We start from the raw sequence: 21,636 nt of genomic DNA on the forward strand, positions 1-21,636 counted from the left end.
AGTTTTAACTATCTCTGTTTTCCTGCCAGCTACTAAGGCATGGGGTGATCTAATCAGTGCACTGGATGTGAGGTAAAGAGTGAGGTTTCTAGTAACACCAGCCATGTAATAGCCCCCTAATTCCACCATTTTTCACTTTACCAATGAAATCTTGTTACATCCCTTTTCATTCAACATCTCTGTTTAGCCAAACTCAGAAGATAAAGACGCTTAGTTTTTGAAGGGTTTGGTTCCTCTCTATTCCTTTTGCAATGGTGATGTGACTATTCTCAGTTTCATCATTTCTTCTTCATTTTTCTTTTCTCTGGATTGTGTGCTGCCAGGACTGTGGAGGTGGAAAAGTATCAGAGGCGCTTGCTTACCTTGGCAGGTGCTGCTGCTGTTTCATGGAAAAAGGAGGGCAAGATGACAGGAAGGGTGGTACAGTGCAAATACACCAGCTTTTGGGGGGCAGGGGGGAGAGAGAATAAACCTCCTTTCTCTCTAGCACCGCAGCCCTGATTCCCCCAAAAGCTAGGTTTTTTAAATGTAAAGACATGGAGCTTGAGTCAAGAGTATGCAAGCAACCCCAGTGGTGTATGTGTGTCATTCTAGGGACACAAATGGAGCAAATGGCAATCTAGGAGGTGTGCTGCTGTGCTGTAGAGGTTTCTGGGTTGCAATTCATGGACTGTGATGATCCCCATGGTCTGAAAATTGCAGCTGTCTATCCTGCCTTTGACTTTGGGAAATGGGCCTGGTGGCGCACCTGTTTGGGGAGCCTAAATACTTCGGGGTCTTCTCCTAGTGGCCTCATTATCTTCTGACACTGGCAGGCCCCTCTGTTAACATGTAAGCCAGAATTTTCCCGAATAAAAGGAGCAAGCGTGTTTAAGTTCATGGAATTCTGTTCATAAAATGCCATTTCTATCTATAATTCAGAGCTTTGATGAATTAAAAAGAATTCAGATAATTGCCAAATTTCCATATTGATAAGAAGATGGGGTGTATGGGAATACAATAACATAAATGGGAATATGAGCTTTCCATTAAAATGGAAATTGGGCAATTATCTGAATTATCTTTAATTCATCAAGTTTTGAATTACAGATAGAAATGACTTTTTTTAAAAAAAGAAAAAAGTATATAAAAACGTTAAGCTCTTAAATGTACCATTCCTTTTATTTTGAACAAGCTGGCTCACTGTCAAGAGACGCTTTAGACCATTTAGCCTTTACTCATTACCAGTCACATTCACCCACTTTATTCACAGAAGGAGTTGTGCTTTCAAGTGAAGCAGAAAGAAACTAAAACTATCCCTGGTGTAGGTGGCATTACATTAAGGGATCATTCACACAAGAAATTTTCCATTTAGCAACTCAGCAAGTAACCAGCAATCAAGTAGTGATTGCTTTCCTAGGCTATATTTCGCAAATAACAGGACCGTTTTTCAGGTCAATCCTAGCGCTGAGACTGAGGAACCAAGCCAAGTCTGCCTTTGCCCTGCCTTGGTTGCCTAGGGGCCTAGGAATACCAATATGCGAGAGACAATTATTGGGGGTCAAACAAGAGCTACAAGTTTGCTGATAACACACAGCAACTTACTTGACTCAGGAGTAAGGCCTATTTAATTCAGTGTGGGACTTAACCCACAAAAGGAGTGGGGAATCCTTTTCACCCTGAAGAGCGCATTGCGTTCTGCGCAAGCTCGGTCCAGTGTACCTGAAGTATACCTAAACGGCCTCGGTCTAGTATACCTGAAGGAATGTCTCCACCCCCATCGTTCCACCCAGACACTGAGGTCCAGCGCCAAGGGCCTTCTGGCGGTTTCATGCCTGCAAGAAGCCAGGTTACAGGGAACCAGGCAGAGGGCCTTCTCGGTAGTGGCACCCTCCTGTGGAACACCCTCCCACCAGATGTCAAAGAGAAGAACAACTACCAGATTTTTAGAAGACATCTGAAGGCAGCCCTCTTTAGGGAAGCTTTTAATGTTTAGCAGACTACTGTATTTTAATACCTTGTTGGAAGCCGCCCAGAGTGGCTGGGGAAACCCAGCCAGATGGGCGGGGTATAAATAATAAATTCTATTCTATGCTATTCTATTCTATTCTGAGGGCCACGTTGCCAATGATGGGTGTGGCCAGAGGCAAAAGTGGGTAGAGCAATGAATGTATATTTTATCTTTGTACAGTAAAGGTAAAAAGAAAAGGGTAAAGGACCCCTGGATGGTTAAGTCCAGTCAAAGGCGACTATGGGTTTGTGGTGTTCATCTCGCTTTCAGGCCAAGGGAGCTGATGTTTGTCCACAGACAGCTTTCCGGGTCATGTGGCCAGTATTACTAAACCACTTCTGGCATAACGGAACACTGTGACAGAAACCAGAGTGCACGGAAATGTCGTTTACCTTTCTTCCCACCACAGCAGTACCTGTTTATCTACTTGCACTGGTGTGCTTTCAAACTGCTAGGTTGGCAGGAGCTAGGACAGAGTAATGGGAGCTCACCCTGTTGTGGGGATTTGAACCACCAATCTTCTGATCAGCAAGCCCAAGATGCTCAGTGGTTTACACCACAGTGCCACACACGTACAGTAGCCTAGTATCTGGAGATGCACACACACCCTTCTCCATGCTCCATCCAGGCAAGCAAGAGGTATTTACAGAGGTCAAGGACAACAACATTTCAGGAGGATCTGAAGCTGTGGCCTGGGGGTGGGGAAGAGTATGACTGAGGAGGGAGAGAGGATGTGGCCTGGAGAGAGTAGTAAGGGTCAGTTAGAGAGGCCTGGAGGGACGCATTTGGTCCCTGCGTGAGAGTCCCCACCCTGGAGGTTTAGGATTGAAGTCTTTAAAGCAGGGGCAGACTTTGGTCTTCAAATTTCAGCTGCACCCTGTATGAGACCAAAATTCGGCATGCCCTCCCACCTTCTGTTCTGCTCAATTCACTGTGTCATAGTTGCGATGTTCCGCAGCACCCCTTCCCAGTATGAGAAGAATCGGTCAAGCTGCCCTAAATCCGCCTCTGCTTAAAAGTTCTCCCATCTGCTGATTTTTATGATCTTAACTGTTAGCTCTCAAATTCCCAGTGTCAGATGCCTTCTCACTGCCTCTCTCCAACTTAGCTTAGGGTGAGTTCACCCCAGCTCAGGGCCCAGGATCAGTGCAAGACCTGATTCTGACTCATCTGCGTGACAGCATGAGATATATTATTTAGTGAATCATCCATCCGGTGGACCTTCACTCATTGGTCTTCCAACATCTGCTGAGTCACCAGTTTGCCCAGTTCCCACACTCATATTTGGTTCCCATACATTAAGTACTCTCAGGGGCTGTGGTAGAGTATCCTAAAAACCGTCACTAGCTCATGAATGTGTTGGCTTTTTGCAGTATGGTAGCGCTGCAGAGAGCTTGCTGAGGAGACCATGCATTAAAAAGGGACTCAAAAATAACTTAAAGAAGGTTTTAATAAGAAAAACAAAAACTCCATTTACACTAAATACATCAACAAACCAACATGACCCAACCACCAACCCATCCCCCAGGGTAATGGGAGAGCTAGGTGCTGCTCCTTATATACTCTACCCAAATGCTGACACACCTTAATCAAATACAACTCAGCAGCACCTGCTATGTCTCACAGCTGTAAAGCTGGGTCTCGTTATCTTGCTCTGGCCCTTGCTCTGGCCCCTTAAAGACACACACATCGAGTGGAACAATGATGAACCTATACATTTAAAGAAACCATTCAACAGAATGCAGGTCAGGTTGTAACAGCAACAGTTTAAAATGTTGGCTATTACAGTTTTGAATTATGACATTTTTGCCAGATTTTCAGTGTGCATTCAGTTTGTTTCCAGCTGTACTGTATCCTTTCTGAGAGAGAGTCTCAGGGTGTATATGCACTAACGACTTAACTAATTTCACAGCCACTTTCAACTCCGACAGCTTGCATCGAGGACTGATTTTCGCAAGGGAGCTGCTCTGCCATGTACAAAACAGGGGTGTGCTTTTTACAACGGAATTTTATTTTGAAATAAAGGTCAGAATACAGGAAACAAAAGGGAAGTATATACACCACCCTTGTAGGACTGCTCTAAGACTGACAGAGCCAAACAAGTCCAGGGAATTGATCTGCAGAGGCTTTCCTCTGCTTCTCTTTAATGCCACCTGAAAGGATATTCCCAGCACGAAACCTTAGGTGAAGAGCAGGCATAAATAACATAGGTCCAGTAACACAGGCGTAAGTAACACTAAAGTAAAGTTTAATTAGAGCTGACCTGATTGTTCTTAATCCTGGGTTCCATGGGGTATTGCCTGTAAAAATATGCTTATTTGTAGGCAATATTGCAACCAGAATTCTGTAGATGAGGAGAAATGCACTCCAAAATGTTCATGAGGACTTTTTGTAAAACAACAAGTAAATCACTGAACTTAATATTGGATAAATGAAAAATGGAGAAAGTGAAATTAACGGATTCATCCATCCCTGTCTAGGATTCTTGAAGAGAAAGCAAGGCAATTAGAGTGGTATAAAACAGAGTTTATAACGTAGATAGTTATGTTGTCCTTGTTAAAATTTGATCTTCAGAATCAAAGTGACATTGTTCATGCTGTTTGATGATCTTATATTTCCTGCCTCTGACCTGCCAAAAGATGCCAACAGATGGTGAAAAATTAATGGAATAAAGCATCTGTTTCACTCTTTAATATGCTCTAGTCTTGATGGTAGTTAAGTGCTTTGTTCCTCTTCCGCTTTTCTCTTCTTGTCCCTCATTCCTGCTAATGACACCTAAAGAGAATAACGTGGAACTAACACTGGGATACCCTTGCAGCAGCATCCAAGCCATTGATCAGCTAATCCCTATGAATTCCTCAGGTCAGTCAAAGACGAGACCTGAGAAGTTGAATTACTATGCTGGGAATCCTATTGTGCCAGCTTAATTTATGTCTTGATTTTTGCACAATTTCCCCAAAACTACAGGGGGTGAAATAGCTGGTCTGGAGAAAAGTAGCTTTCACAAGTTAGAAAAGAAAAAAGCATTGAGATGCCAGACAGCTGGGCTTATGTGAATTAGGGTGAATTGATCTATCCTTCTCTCCCTGCCTAATTCTCAGAAACTAGAACCATCATGGGATTCTAAAAAGAAGAGTCAAAAGTATTGCAAGAAATGGATGTGTAACAGGCAATTCAGTTCAGTTTTCATCACCATATAAGCCTTGATTTTTGCAGCATGATCCCCATGGAGCTAAGCTGTTGGAAGGAGCTGTGTGTATGTGTGTGTGCGCGCGCTTACCATGCCCAGAAAGCTGACTTCCTTGAAAGCTTGCAGTACAATCCAGTGGGGAGTTCTCCTGTAAAAGCCAAATGAATGCAAGAGAATCGCTGTGCACTTCTGCTGCCCCCATCCATTTCCCTGGACCTTGCGCAGGAAAACCTCCCAGCAGATTGTGCTGATGTTGGTTTCTTCTCATGATCAGTTTCCACAGGGAATGGGATCTAGTGCTTAGGGAAAGCAAAAGTCAGGGAGTGATTTGCATCCTCCAAGTGTCCTGATTTTCCAGGGACAGCCCCAGAATTACAGAAGCTGTCCTGGTTTCTGATTTGATCCTGGAATGTCCCGCTTTTCACTGGAGGAATGTTGGAGAGCATGGAATAGGGTGTCCCTATTTTCATTGGAGTAATGTTGGAGATGATGGTAATGAGGGGGGCCGGACAGAATCCACAATTGCTTTCTTAGGGCCAAACTGTATATGCTCTTAAATATTAGCTATCCATCTTGTTTTTCCTTAACTAATTGCAGGGGGGAACCTGTTCTCACTATAAGACAAAGAACAAAGCAGAGCCCTTCCAGTGAATCATCCAGCCCAGTATACTGGTGTGGTGCATACTTCTGAGGAAGTATGCAACAGTCAGCTAGTGGTAGGACCCCAAAGAAGACTCCAAGGAAAAGATGCTTTAGATCAGCCTTTGTTACCTGCTGCCCTCCAGATACTTTAGACCATAACTCCCATTTTTCTAGAAAAAAAAGCACTGGTTGTAGTCCAGTCTGGAGGGCATCAAGTTGGCAAAGGCTGTTTTAAACTCTAGGAGTGTGTAACAGAGCTAACAGGGCAGTCTGCCTCCTGTAAATATTTTTTAACTTCTGGAAGTCAACTCTCATTAGAGCAACTGATAGATTTTTCTTATAAGGAACATCATTGCAGGGAGAAGGCAAAGCAAACTTAAGAATTAATTGAGGTTGAAGGGACAAGTCTGCAATATGTTGGAGAATTTAGCAAACATGGTTTCCCAAGAGCACAGATCTCCCACAACCTTATGGAAATTGCAAGGTATTTGGTTTTTTGTTTTTAAAAAAACATATATAGGCCAGCCTTTTCAAACTGTTTCCCCACATTCCTCCTGAGAGCATTCTTCAGGATTTAGCTGGGCATTCATTAAACAAAATTCTGAGGAAATGAATGGGGATTGGGAGAAACCCACGGGATTAAGGCAAATAGACATTTTGCATCAATTATGACACTCCCCCCCCCCCTGCAAAGGCCTGGGGTGCTGACAGGAATGGCAAGAATGGTGGTTAGAGTTGAGATGTTGGCTAATGCTGAGACTTCACATTTAGTCACATAAAACCGTAAGTGTTCTAACATGCACTATTGGTAAGGTATTGCTTATAGGCCAATGATATTTTTCTAGCATTTATTGAACCCAAAGAAATAGCCAGCCTTCAGTGGAGGGCAGACTTTTGCAGAGTAAATAAGCAGAGCATATAACCAGGTGGTGAAAAGCCATTGATGATATGCCACAGTGGGGGCAGTCAGGCTCACAAAGTTATATTTGGTATGAGAAGAAGGATGTTACAAGCTTATCCCTATTCTCATCTGTGAAATATTCAATAGTTTGCTATTCTGGACGCTGCCTTAAGGCTGGCGGTTTACCTGACCAGCATTCCAGATTCGTCTCTTGTTGCTGCTGCAATTGACTGATTTGAGGACATAATTTGGTGATTTAAATAAGAAGGACTTTCGGATGACTCCAGCTGAACATTCTAATAAGAACATATAAAAATTAATGTGCAAAATAACCAAATCCATCAAAAACCCGCTGCTCTAATTTTGAATGTAAATGAGTTTGGAAGATGAAAGACTGAAGGGTGCCGTCATCAACATCTCCACTCCTCCATGCTCATTTGCACACTCTGATATAGTCGTGTTCATGGTAATTTGCATATCCTTCTATATAACATGCTTGGGTGAAACTAACAGCTCTGCTTCCAGAGTGCATGAAATCAAGCTTCAAAGATGCCATCCTCAGTGCAAGGGCCCTTGGAAGTTGCCCCCAGCCCCTCTGGCGGTATTTGTCAGCACCATTACTCACGCTTCTCGGAGCTAAATTAAATGCTGACCTGAAATTTATATGCTCAGGTTCTGCTGCAGCTAACGGAGCCATCAGATCCGGCTGTCCATCAACATATGTCAGAGGATGCCATCTTTAGGAAGGGACACAGGAAGCTGTCTTATAATGAGTCTGACCATTGGTGCCTCTAGCTTAGTACTGTCCACAGTGATTTGGAGTGGCTCTCTGCGGTTTCATGAAGGAGTCTCTTCCAGCTCTACCTGGAAGGTTGCCAGGTTAACTGGGTGTGAGGTGACAGGAAAACAGAGTTTTTAGTTGGTTGGAAAATCTGGGATCCATCTTGGGCAGGCTGGCTAAGATGCCTTGGACTCAAGGGCTGTACTGCTGTGGGGGCAAGGCCCTCTTGAAATGACCATTCTGCCAGATCTGGACTCCTTCCATGTAGACTGAAGGTGTAAATAGGTGAATAAACCATATTTCTTAAAGCTACAACAACCTCCACTCTGTCTCAGTTCTCCAAAGGAACACAGACCCCAGGTAAGTGCCTGGAACCTGCAGGAGTCTTGCAGAGAGTGGGGGTGGCACACAGCTTTTGTAAATGCATGTTTGTATGCACTGGTTGGAGAATTGCATCAGACATTTCAAAGAACTGTGACTTTTGAAGGATAGGTGTGTTTGAGCTTGTGCATTGGTTCAAGAAGTAGGAATTGGGTGGTTTCTCATTAAAACTCAAATGAAATTGCATTTCTTGCCCGTCTGTTATCTGGAGTGGGCTGTTTGCTTTGTATTAGAAGAGGACCCATAGAGAGGACTGGACTTTTCCTAACATGCTTACCAAACACCACTGCTTACGAATAATATTCCAGCCTGAAAATACCAAACCTAGCCTGAAATCCTATGCCTGCTTGACTCTGGGAGTAAGGCCTACTGAGCACAATGAAACCCGTTGCAAACCTTTGCTTGTTGATAACAGCCCTTTTCCTAACACACTTACCAAATGTTGCTGCTTGGTAATAATATTCTAGCCTGAAAATACTGAACTAAGGCTGCAATCTTATTCACACTTTCCTCTGGGAAGAAGGTCTGACTTCTAAATAACATGCATAGTACTGGGATGTGCTTTAAATATCTATTTTTACAAAGGTGGGAGCAATGGACACTATTGGCTTTAATAGAACTTGCAGCCCAATATTGAATATGTTTACATGGAAGTTGGTATCCTAATGACTGCAGTTTTTTTCTGGAATGAAGAAAAATGGTAATATTGTGGCTGGGAACATTTAATCCTACTGGCAATGTGCTGCTTGGAGTCAATGGAATTGTATTTCTTGAAATGACTGACCATTCAACAAAGTTGAACTGGAAGAAGAGAAGGAAAAACAAGGAAAAATAGTTTGCTGCAAAGCTATCAGTAAAAGCTGGCAGCAAGAAGATAAGTGTCAACTTTTATGGAATGAGACATGGTTGTTAAGGGATGGCTAAGCAAGAGCTTTTATTCTGCGTCACCATCATTATTTCAAACATACGGGTGGCAGTTTAGCGTATAATTATTTGCATTTGAGTCCTACTGAGATGGAGGACATTGCATGGGTAAGGCTGAAACCTTATGCACGTGGATTATAAATTAAATCCCAATGAAGTTACTAGGATATATGCCTTAGTAAACGTGCTGCACTTGTTCCAGACTGTAGCCGTGGCATTTCTCTAGGAATGAGTCCTGTTTTGAGCATAAGTTGCCATATGAAAAAAAGGAGTGTTGCAAATCAATTTGAAACACTCCTTTTTTCATATGGAACAGATCATACATCCTGATGAGGATTGACATATCCACTGCTGCCAATATGTCCACCCCATAATAAGCACATGATCTTTGGAAGCACGTCATCTAATGCTTTTAGAAGACATCTGAAGGCAGCCCTGTTTAGGGAAGCTTTTAATGTTTAATAGACTTGTATTTTAATATTCCACCCAGAGTGGCTGGGGAAACCCAGCCAGATGGGCGTGGTATTATTATTATTATTATTATTAGTAGTAGTAGTAATTAAATTGCAAGAATGTGGAACAGGATCGGGCCAGTGAGCTGCGCTCCCTCATGGGCTACTTTGACAATCACCAGATGACATCAAGGATCCTAGCTTCAAAGGAAAGAATCAGGAACCCACACTGAGTGTGTTCAAGATTCTTTTCTTATTTTCTTTACAGCAAGGCTGCAAAGAAAGATCCCTGCCCAACCTGGGATTTGCACTTGGTGCCAATCAGGGTGGTCTTGGGATGTAGCCGATGTCAGTGGGGTTTGCAACCACCACGGGAATTCTCAAGTGGAAGCAATCCTAGTGGAGCTTGCATTTGATGCCAAATTTAAGAGGTGCCAAATACAAGCCCCAGTTGCCAAGGAATAATTGGGAATGCACTTCAAGGTTTCTGATTGTTCCTTTGCAGGCTCTGTAGGAGGTTCATGTGTGTTACCTTTCCACTGTTGCTACTTGTTACTGCTTTCTTAATTGCAAAGCAATTGCACTACAGTACAAACATAATTGTTGACATTCCATAATCCAGAGTCCACATGCATTTCAATTTCTCAAGGCCTGTAAGTATTTGACCAATCTACTCTGTGGTATATTGTTTTGGAAAGCTACCCTAAGGCTATCCAAAGTGATTTTAAAGGTTGCAATTGGTCTGCACTTATTGATTTCCCACCCCCACTTCTTTCTGTCTTACGGGATCCTGGCAGAGGCGCGAAGTATTACGCGTGCTTGCTAGAGACCAGCTGTTCACTGGGTACAGTGTGACTGCATTAGCTGAACCATCATACTGATGGTAGGCCAGCTAAATGGGGAGCCCAACTTTATTTTTAGATCTCATTTCATCCAACCAAAGCAGTAAAGTTCACTGTTTTGCTCATTGCATTTCTTTATTTGCAACTTGAATCACCTTGCTCCCAGCATTTTATTGCAGGGAGAGTGGGGAGCAAGCTTTTATTGAAGGTTTTTAAGAGGCTGGGGGGGGGGGTGTTATCAGCACTTAAAGCATTATCATAAGGTATATTGACCAAAGTGAAGAAGTGATAGAGGTTTCTTGCCTATATTGGGTTAATATTTGGTGAAGTAGCCACACAACATTCAAGGTCTCCTCACCACTACCTTACAAAGAATATAGGACTGAGCAAAAATGCACCTCAGTTCAGTGCTCTGTTTACAGATGGCAAACTGGAGAGGCCATTTCAGCACTTTGGGTGACTGCAGTTGTGGAAATGTTCATGGGGTGGAGCTTATAAATTGGGGGGCATCCTTTCTGTGGCACCCACTTTTTTACCCAGAATGTCCTGGAACATCCATGGCATTCAGTGGAGTGGAGATTTTGGCTGCCACCTGTTGTGGTGGAACGAAAACAAAAGCATATAAGACACCCTCCCCCCCCCCACCACACACACACTATTTAGCCTGACAGCAATGAAATACTTTTTCACAAGTTATACTGAAGAAACTGACTCTACCCATGTTTAAGTGTTTGTGTAAAGAGTGTATGCCTCTAGATTTGTTCAGCCTAGCTATTGTGTTCAACAGACTATACACTTGCTGAACATTATATGTACAGCTTAACTATACAGGTACTCAGATGTAATGTGTGAACACCACTTCTGCAAGCTGTTTTGTGATAAGAATTGGTGACTAACTGCATTATCACCCAGAACATTTTGTGGCTGGGTGGAGATCTGAACGCAGATCCCTCTGACCTAACATTTCTAATTGGGTTCTTGCTCTTTAAAATGTCCCACAGTCTATTTATTAGAACATTCGCCTGTGCACACAAAACCTGCATCTTTGTGGACTCCGTTATAAGAATTGCTATTGGTTCTATTCCTTCTTAGGGTTTGAAACATCTCTGCTGATCCCTCATTGCAGAATCATCACTTCCTCACCATCTTTCACAGTACTGGCTGTGCCACCTGGACCATAGTGATGCCAAAGACTGGCCCAGAAAACTAAGGTATGTAAGAGAGCAGAAATAGCTCCTGCTTGTCTATCTTAAAGATCTGGTGTGGTTTACTCTGCATCTTTTTGATGATGAATAAATTGCTGGTATGGTGGAGTGGCCAAACCCTTGCTTCCATTGGAAAGGACTCTTTATCATATTGCACATGCTGGTATGATATCTCCAGCCTTTATCCTCACATCAACAGGTCTTGTTTCTACTAGAGATCCAGCTTGTGTGTCTTCAGATAGCTAAGCTTGTGATAGCTCCTGAAACTGCCTATTCCTCTTATTACTGGCTGTTTGAAGATACTGGAATCTGGAAGTCCCCTGCTTTGCCTCTGCAGGCATTGAGGCCCCTGAATTCTGCCATTTCCCAAAACCGATAATACGGGAAAGATCACATAAGGACATGTACCTCATTCTTGTTTCCAAGAAATGTTCCCCTGAGGCCTCCTTCAGTTCAGTCTGTTTTATAATTGGTGGGAATTTCCCCAGCACTGTCATTGGACTTTCCATGACTTCCTGGGCTTGAGTGTGAAATCTGATAATGCTGGCTCTGAGTCCTCTGTTCTTGCCTGGGAGTATTGGTGCCTCTGTCAGGGAGACATGAAAAATTCCTACTGCATTGCACTCTACAACACAGTGCTCTCTGGATGAAGAATAAAAGGTGGCTTGCATACCTGTAAATAAACTCTCATGGGGCCCAAATAAAACAAATAATTGTGTAAACACTGAAACGGATAGCTCCTTCCTCCCAGGCACAATTCAGAAGTCTTGCAGAGTTGGCCTAAGGGAGATACCAGAGCTTTGCAGATCCATTTGATCAGTGGAGCACAGACTGCTTCCTATATATTTTCATTTCATATTGAAAACTGCTGGTGAAGATGAAGTATTCCCTACTATACATTTCCATTACTCGGTGACTCTCACCTGGTTCAGAGTCAAGCAAAAATATGTTGTGTAGCTGTGTGTAAAGCTCATGGGAAACTTTCAGTTACTTTGAATATAAGACCTATTCTGGACCAGGTGCACTGGTTGTCAGGGAATTTCCAGACCCAGTTTAAAGTGCTGGTTTTATCTTTACAGTGTAGAGCTAACTGGCTTGGGACCAGGCAATCTGAAGGACTGCCTGCACCTGCATGAGATTGCCTGGCCCTTAAGATTATCCACAGGGGGGCCACTGGTCAACTCCATCAAATTGGTGGGGAGAAAAGACAGAGCCTTTTCAGACATTGCCCCTTCCACTGTGGAATGCCCCTCCCACATGGAGTGTGATTTGTGTCCTTATTAGCTGCTTTCTAAAATGGCTCTCAAAAGACCCAATCAGCTTATTTCCCTTTACAGAAACCTGACTGGGAGCTCTGTCACACAGCTGATTCTACCAGTCAGCTGATTGCCACTGACAGAACATCTCAATTGCAGGGAGCAATTGGGCACATACCATTTTGTTCCTTAAGATCCATGTCTCTACCTGACCCACACCTGATGGTGGGCATGGCTTAGGAGAAATAGCCTCATCAGCTGAGCTGGGACCAATGTTGGCCTGTGGGCCAGAGCTTCCCCACCCCTACTTTAACACACTGATATCCCCCTTTTGTTTCTCAACAGCCTCATTTGGGCTGCATCGTTGTCATAAAAAGAGCACCTGAGTTTGTGATTGGTATATAGAAGTGGGCTAAGAACAACAAGAGCTTTCATGATTCCAGCTACTCCATTCCATCTGCCCCATACCCCAGTTTTCTGCCCCCTCCCAACAGTCAATCATCATTCTGTACCCACTGAGCATTCTTAGCTCTGACTGGTCTGTCTTGTTTTCTTTTTTTTAATGTGTTGGGTTGGGATGGACATACTTATGCCCAATGCTAGCTACATTAGCAAAATGGATTTGTCTATTCATTTATATGGGCAGCTCTTACTTCTGTTTCTTGGGGCATAAAATAGTGAACCAGGAAATGCCCTATCCAGACAATGAGATGGTTCTGTCTAACCTTTTTATATCCATATGCCCCCTCTTCCATCTTCCTTTCTCAGCCACTCCATCCCCCTGCCCCACCCAGTTTTCTTCCAGAATTCTGTGCTATTAAGCATGTTGAGTCCCAATTGGGCTAGAGTGTGTGGGTTGGGTGGTTTCTGTTTTGGCTACAGAGTGAGAGCACTTGGAGAGTTGAAGCAGAACTAGAGTAAAGGACATAAGACCATATGATGATTTAAACTGATGGTTAGGAGAGTTAGACAGTTGATGAGGGTTATGCAGGAGAGCTCGGGAAGAGACATGGATGAGTAGGGGCAGAGGCATTTATGTTTTATAGAAAGGTTGTCATAGCTAAAATGTATACCACTGCGTAACAAACCTAGCTATAGACAACAGTTTGGGACTCAGGAAAAGATGTATTTTTAATCAGCTGCATAAATTCCCAAAGCTGGTGTTACAAAAATAGATTGCCCATTTGGGTGTTGTGAATTTGTATTTGTTTTTCTTATTGAGAAACCAGTTTGAGTAACTTGATAACCTCTCATGCATAACTACCACCTGGCAAGGAAGTGAAAGCAAGTGAGAACTGAGTTCTGTGACAAACACATTGCGTCCCGCTTGAATGTAAGCACTAAACCATAAATTTAGTGCTACGTGAATGATCTTGTTCGATCAGAACATGGCTTATTATCCTGGGTTGTTAACCAGCATTAACCCAGAATTCTGTGGTTTGGATATAATTCCGCTTATCTTTTTCATGACGCCAGCCCCACTGCCACTGCCATTAAATTCCTCCTACTGAACTTCTGGCTGGTGGGAGACAAAACAACCTCTCATGCAAACCAGGGGATATGAATCTGGTCCACCTTTCATTGGGGTTGTGGGTTCACAGCGCCTGGGCATGCCATGGGAAACTCTGGCTAAACAAAAGGCAAGATCTCTCAGCTGAAACCAGTTCACCTGGGGAGGATGAACACACATCCACAGTGTTCCTCCATGACTTCAGAAACCATGGTTTACGGTGGTATGAATGAACATCTGAATGTAGCTATTTAAACTATGTTTTTGCATGTACAAGCAGCTCAGTTGGTGGCATTCTCAGATAGGGTTGGGAAATCCTAGAGAGCTCCCCCCCCCCAAATAATTTTTCATTTACATACAAGAGCAACATACAACACCAGTAGCTTGTCCAGTGGTACATTCTTATACTTTCATATGCAGTACATACCACACAATCAATAGGTTTATTTATGTATTCTCAGTTCAGCTATCGTCTGCATAGAGACTCTTGTACTGAGGGTGGAATAAAAGTATTTTCCATCTTGTTTATAAAGGAAAAGAAAGGAAGCCAAGTCTCACCAAAAGTGACTTGAATCGAATTCCTGGACTAGCATGGTCAGGGAAGCAGGTTTTACATCATGGCCTTAGAGAAACGATGCCAGTCAATGCAGATGAGCTTTCACCACTTTGGCACCCTCCTGATTTTTTGGACCCATCAGTCCCAGGCAGCACAGCCTGATGTGGACAATACTCAGTAAGATAGGCTAACAACCTGTCTCAGTAAAGTTGAGTTCCCTATGGCCAATAAACTGTGACTTGTAAGGTAATTGTTGACATGCTATGAGGCACCGACAAATGAGAGAGACAAAAACAGGAAAGAATCACGCCACATTCATGAGCTTGCACTCCATGACTGAAAGTCAAGGATCCTTTAATAACCCTTTTGATGGAACTGAAAAGTGATTTGTGACTGAAGGCTTCCCAAATCCACATTACTACCACCATGTCAGTTTTATATCAGTGGAATGTAAATAGACTAATAAGATATCCCATTGTGTTAGCCTGGAGGTAAGTTAAACGTGCCCTTGAAACCAAAGACAAACTAACACATAATTAAAACTCTCATAGTGAAATCACCCTTGTGGCAGAACTGTGGGTCCTTGTAATGCAAAGGGAAGAGTTCAGATTAAAACTTGATGCTGCTTTGCCATCAGAAAGCCTGGAGCATCTTTGATGGTTACCTCTAGGAACCCATGGAAATCCTGATCTGATCTGGGTTGGGGGTGGAGGCAGTGAGGAGTTGAAAAGAAACATTACAGAAGGGAAGAAAACCCCTGGAGCTCCCTGTTCCCAAAGCTCAGAAAGGCTATTGACAAGATCACCAAATCTATTCCCAAATTAGACTTCCATCATTCCATAGAAAGGATGGACTGTGACCTCATGTCAGTACCGTGGTCCATGTGCACAGGTAAAAGAATGCAGAGGGTCACCTTCAGCAGCACCTTCCATGCCTCTTCAACCCCTTCATTCACATATGTTCTACAGACATGGAGAAAGCTCTTGCAATTTCACAGAATGCAGAACTGTACCAGGTGCAGCTTTCCCCACTGCAATGGGGAACCCCATTGGAACTGATGGAATCCCCCCCCCCTTCTATTCAACTATTAAAGATACCAGTGTCCTCTCAGGAGCTTCTCTTAGCAAACTGCAACCCTAGATGTGCAACTTGCCACATGCAAAGCTGATCTGTGATCCTACAAATCAGAAATAGTCTTTACCTGCCCATAAGAATTCCAGTGCATTTATCCAGATGTTCTCCACAAAGAGGTCCACACACAAACACCACTTGAGGTCAGGGGTGTTTTTTGTTTGACCTATAGCAAACTTGAATCCCTCCTATGTAGCTCACAGTTACTTCTCTTGAAGCAGTTAATCTCCTTTAGTCCCTGCTCTTCAAACACCAGTAATGTCTGCATTGGATTCTGGATCCTACTTTTCTCTCCTGGGAAGACAATCCTGCTGTTTCTGTATTTGCAAAATACTGTGTTGCTGTTTGGCCTGGCTGGCTGAGGATGAAGATGCCTTTCCCTTTGGTGCCTATATGCAGTTATCACCATCATCATCTCCTCTGCAAACTGGCTTTCTGTTACCCTGAAGGGACAGGGTCTACAATCCCTTCAGACTGAGTCATTCCACAGGCACCAGTCTTCCACAACTTGGTGCTGCCTTTGAAAAAGGTTTGGAAGCTTCAGCTTGCCCAGAATGCTGTGGCCAAACTGCTGACTGAGGCTACTTATAGGGAGCATGTTTGTTGTTGTTGTTTAGTCGTTTAGTCGTTTCCGACTCTGTGACCCCATGGACCAGAGCACGCCAGGCACTTCTGTCTTCGACTGCCTCCCGCAGTTTAGTCAAACTCATGCTGGTAGCTTCGAGAACACTATCCAACCATCTCATCCTCTGTCGTCCCGTTCTCCTTGTGCCACCCATCTTTCCCAACATCTTTTCCAGGGAGTCTTCTCTTCTCATGAAGTGGCCAAAGTATTGGAACCTCAGCTTCACAATCTGTCCTTCCAGTGAGCACTCAGGGCATTATCTCTGACCATTGGCTGTGGCTAATGGGACCTGAATCAAGCAACATCTGGAGGGCCACAACTTAGCCACCCCTGCTGTGCACTCCACCAGGGATGGGAAATCTCTGGCCTTCTCCCGCTTCCATCAGCCCTAGCCAGCATGGCCAACAAGGAGGGATAATGGGACTTGTAGTCCAGAGGTTTCCCACCATAGCATTACGCTGTGTGGGATTTCATCAAGGGCACTGCTGATTCACTGCATGCTTTCCATCTTGTGTGATCTGTCACCTCTTAGAAGCTGCCCCCTGCACAGTGGGACGCAGTCAGCTGCAGAGCTTTTCCAAAGCTGTCAGTCGCTGAAAACTCTCCACTCCACATCATCTCTCCGTTTCTGAATTGCATTCTGCCCGGTGATATTGCTGTGTGGCAAACCATTTCAAAGATGCATACCTGTCAACAGTCCTCAGAAATGTTCCATTTGCTGCCTGCTGTGCAACATCTTAGCTAATGGACTGCTATACAAAAGAATTTAAAGACATCTTAAGTAGCTTTTGAAACATTCATTAAGGAAAATGACAAATGGATGCATTTTAGTAGCCAATGAGCAATATTTTGACATTTGTACAAATTCAAACATGCAGCAATAGAAGCACACGGCAATGAAACAGAAGGCCTTTACAGCTTTTTGGAAGAAATTGTATTTGGCATTGGAATTACCTTGCTGAGTCAGGCCAAAGAACCACCCTTTCTATCACTCCCTTTGGTCATATGGGCGAGCCTGGGAAACCAACAAGTAGTTGGTTGGGAGCTGCCCAGAGTGGTTGGGGAAGCCCAGCCCGATGGGCGGGGTATAAATAATAAAATTATTATTATTTAAATTATTATAGTGCATAATGGAGAGAGCCATTCTCTGCTGTTTGCCCTCAGCATCTGTGCAAAGGTCATAGCTCAGTGGTAGAGCATCTGTTTGCATACCAAAGGTCCCAGGTCCCATCCCAGGTAGAGGAATTGCCATTAAGTATCAACAGTACTGATCTATATGGACCAATGGTATGATTTGATCTAAGTAGCTTCCTATATTTCTCTATAGTTCTCCAAGTTAGACTGCCTTTGGACACAGAAGGTCTGTTCTTCTTGCTCTTACGGTTAATTTTGTTGATATTGCAGAGTCCTTTGCACAACGGAATGACGAACAGTACGTGCCACATGCTCAGGGACGCGGACTTATAAAAAATATTGGGGGGGCCGGGAAAGCTCGTGAAATGTAAATAAGCTCATGAATATGCAAATAAGCTCATGAATATGCAAATGAAGTGGCGCCGCCCCCTCGTGAGCGAATAGGGGAGAGCGTGCTGCTGCCTATTAATCAGCTCCGGAACAGCTGATATGCGGGAAACCTGGGGCTAGAGGCAGAAGCCCCCGCCCCCGGGGATTCCCCTGTTCTCGCGGGGGACGGCCGGGGCTCTCCAGCTAGGGCGCGCGGCTGGCTGGCTGGCTGGGGAGGGAGCAGGTGGGGAGGAGGCGGGGGACGGCAGCAAGGGCGCCCGAGATTATTGGGGGGGCTGAGCCCCCCAAAAAATTTTTTTGAGGGGGCTCAAGCCCCCTCAAGCCCCATGGAGTCGGCGCCTATGCACATGCTTAAAGTTGCTTTATTTTCAGTTCAAAGTGGAGAAATTACAAACATGCATCTTGCCTCTGCTGGAGCAGAGAAGCAACCGTCCTTCTCCTCGGAAATGAACGAACACCGAGAGAACTGAGTGAAAAACAGGAAACCAGTGTAACGTCACATCCAGCTTCCCATTCCCGTGGGAAAACCCAACAGTGCTCTGACTGTGGAATGTAAACATTGTCTCGTGACAAGCACTTCGCTGCACAGTGAAGAGAGCTGAAACTAACATCCTCCCCCTTTCCGTGAACATCACTGGGCAGCGTGTTCGTACAATATCAGTACAAACCCAACTTCTGTACATAGGTACAGTGTTGATCCCTTGACACAATCTTGGACAATACATCAGCAGGAATTTCATTACCTGGCATATAGGACACCGTTACGAGTCCCTTCTGAATATGTTCCCTAGCATGTTGCACCTTCAATTGCAAGTGCTTCGTGCTTTGCTTACAACCTTCCGAATTCAGCAAAGCCAAACATGCTTTGTTGTCCTGGTAAACCTGGATTGGACATTTGACAGGAATTTTCATGTCTTTGCACAATTGTAACAACCATTCACAATCCTTAAGTGAATAAGACAGTGCATTCAGTTCAGCTTCACAAGTACTTAAGCTAATTGTTGTTTGCTTCTTGCATAACCAATCAAATAGACCCTGATTGTACATGTAGCAAACTCCAGACGTACTTTTCCTGTCTGTAGTGTCACTTCCAAAACTTGCATCTGCAAAAATCTCAAGACCACCAGACTTCTGATTGTTAAATCTCAGTCTGTAATGCATAGTGCCTTTCAAATAGCGTGCTACGCGTTTCAGAGCTTTCCAATCCTTAACAGTAGGATTGTTAACTTGTCTGCTTAGCAAATTGCAGCTAACAGCAATGTCAGGTCTTGAACATCTGGCAATGAAGTTTAGCTTGCCTAGCACACTTCTGTACAGTGTAGTGTCAGAAAATGCTTCTTCAGTGTCTTCTACCTGATAACCTGTTGTCATCGGTGTGTCTACAGGGTTAGCATCCATCAGGTTTAGTTTGCTTAACACATCAGCAATTTTCCGTGACTGGTGTACTAGAATGTTACCACTTTGATCTTTCTCTATTTCCAGAGATAGGTAGTTGTTTACCTCACCAAGATCTTTCATGTCAAAGTGCTCTTTCAGTTGAGCTAGGGCGTTATTGTACATTGTGACATCTTTCCAAAAGAATAAAATATCATCAACATAAAACAAACAATACAGCTTCTTTTGCCCCTCCTCTTTGACAAACACACATGGATCAGCTTTCCCTTGCTGAAAACCTAGAGAAAACAATGCTTCAGTGAGTTTTGTGTGCCAACACCGTGCACTTTGTTTGAGACCATAAAGGGACTTCTTCAGAGCACAAACAAATCCCTGTTTTACCTGTACGCCATCAGGTGGATGCATATAAAGTGATTCACCTAGAGATCCATACAAAAACGCTGTATTCACATCGTGGTGACTAATGTGTAGATTCTCCTCTGCAGCTAGCTTGAGCATAAGCCTTATGCTCTCATATCTCACTGTGGGTGAGTAGGTCTCGTGATAGTCTTCACCTGGTACCTGTGCAAAACCTCTGGCTACCAATCTGGCTTTGTGTCTGACTATCTTGCCATTTTGATCAGTCTTCGCTTTGAAGACCCATTTGCTTCCAAGCAGTTTCATTCCTGGAACTTCTGGAACTAGCTCCCAAGTTTTGTTCCTTTCTAAGGAATCAAGCTCAGCCTTCATGGCATTTAACCATGGCTCAGCTTCCTTAGAATCCAAATCCTGGATTTCTTGGAAACTTGAAGGTTCAAATACCTTCTTGGAGCTTTTAACAGCTGCTACTGCTGTCTTAGCAAATTCATCAGCAAATCTCTTTGGAGGTCTGCCTTTTGTGGCTCTTTGTGACCTGCGAATCAGCCTTTGGTCTTCAACACTTTCCTCTTCCTTCTTAGGAGAAAAGTGACCTATCGTGAACAATGGTTCTTCCAATTCCTGATCAGAGCTTTCAGAGGGTCGCATAGAGGCTTTCGCACTCTTGAAATCCTCTGAATCATCCGATTCAGTTTCAGACTCAGAATCAGAACCTTCATCAGTGGGTGTGGGTTGTTGTTGCTTATCCTCAGTCTCATCACTGTCATCAGGATAACATTGAAAAATTCCCACGTTCTCCCCCCACTTGGCATTGTACTCAACACTTCTTGTGAGCCTAATTGTCTTAGAGTCAGTCATCATTATTCTGTAAGAACCTTTCTGATAACCTAGAAAGATACCATGCAATCCACGTTTGCCTAATTTGGAGCTTTGTGGTGAGTGAATCCACATATCAGAACCAAAAATTCTCATGTGTTTGATGTATGGTTTCTTACCAAACATCTTCTCATAGGGGGTACAACCAATCGCTGAAGATAACCTGCGATTGTAACTGTAAAGGAAACATGAGAGAGATTCGGCCCAATAACTCTCTGGAAGATTGGCATCATGCAGCAAGGTTTTTAACCCTTGAAGCAATGTTTGATTTGCCCTTTCGCAAAGTCCATTCTGCCATGGCGAGCGAGGACTGGACAAATCGTGTTGAATTCCTTTCTCAGTCAGAAAAGCTTCAAACTGCTGAGAAGTGAATTCTCCCCCGCGATCTGTGAAAAGAATTTTTATCTTCTTACCATGCACATTTTCCAACCAAGCACAGAATTCCTTGAACCTGGGAAAAGCCTCTGATTTCTGCTTGAGATTGTACACATAAATATACCTAGAAAATGCATCAATGATGACCATGAAGAACCTATTGCCACCTAAAGAGGGCGATAGTGGACCAACTAAATCAGCATGAACAACCTGGTATGGTTCTGTAGCTTGCCTACTAGACACCTTACCTTTCGCAGCCATTTTCACCTTGTTTGCTGCGCATGCCTTGCACTTCATGTGGTACCTGCAGGGTTTAATAGTCATACCTTCAACCAAGGTAGGCATTTTAGATACTGCCTCAAAATGCAAATGACCAAATTTTCGGTGAAAATCATGAATACATCCTGCATGCAAACTTTTGTTAGAACCTGCAATGCAACAAGTATCATTCTGCACAACATCATCATAATACAAAACAAACAAGCGATCAACACATTCAGCATGCAATACATAATCGTCTTTCTTTGTGATGGTGCATTTCTTGTTCTTGAAGGAAACGTCAATGTTCCTTTCATTCAGCTGCATCACACTGAGAAGATTGTGTGTGGTATCTGGAACGTAAAGTACATCATGTATCTCTAAGTCCAAACTGTGAAGAACAACAGTTCCGTAGCCTTGACTGGGGATCGTGTGGTCATCCGCCTGGTGAATCGCACCTTCCTG

The 21,636-nt window shown here is 43.7% G+C and overlaps 1 long non-coding RNA gene across 2 annotated transcripts in view; it reads left to right on the top strand.

Moving 5' to 3' along the window:
* Positions 1-21,636, top strand: part of LOC309533756 — a 241,136-nt gene that overhangs the window by 195,734 nt on the left and 23,766 nt on the right. For both annotated transcript variants that reach the window (XR_014220457.1, XR_014220458.1), the window contains one exon: positions 11,196-11,314. This is a non-coding gene — a long non-coding RNA (uncharacterized lncRNA). The remainder of the gene's footprint in view (positions 1-11,195; positions 11,315-21,636) is intronic.

The sequence above is a fragment of the Podarcis vaucheri genome (assembly GCF_965113315.1).
Source record: "Podarcis vaucheri genome assembly, chromosome: 5".
NCBI classification, from domain to species: domain Eukaryota; kingdom Metazoa; phylum Chordata; class Lepidosauria; order Squamata; family Lacertidae; genus Podarcis; species Podarcis vaucheri.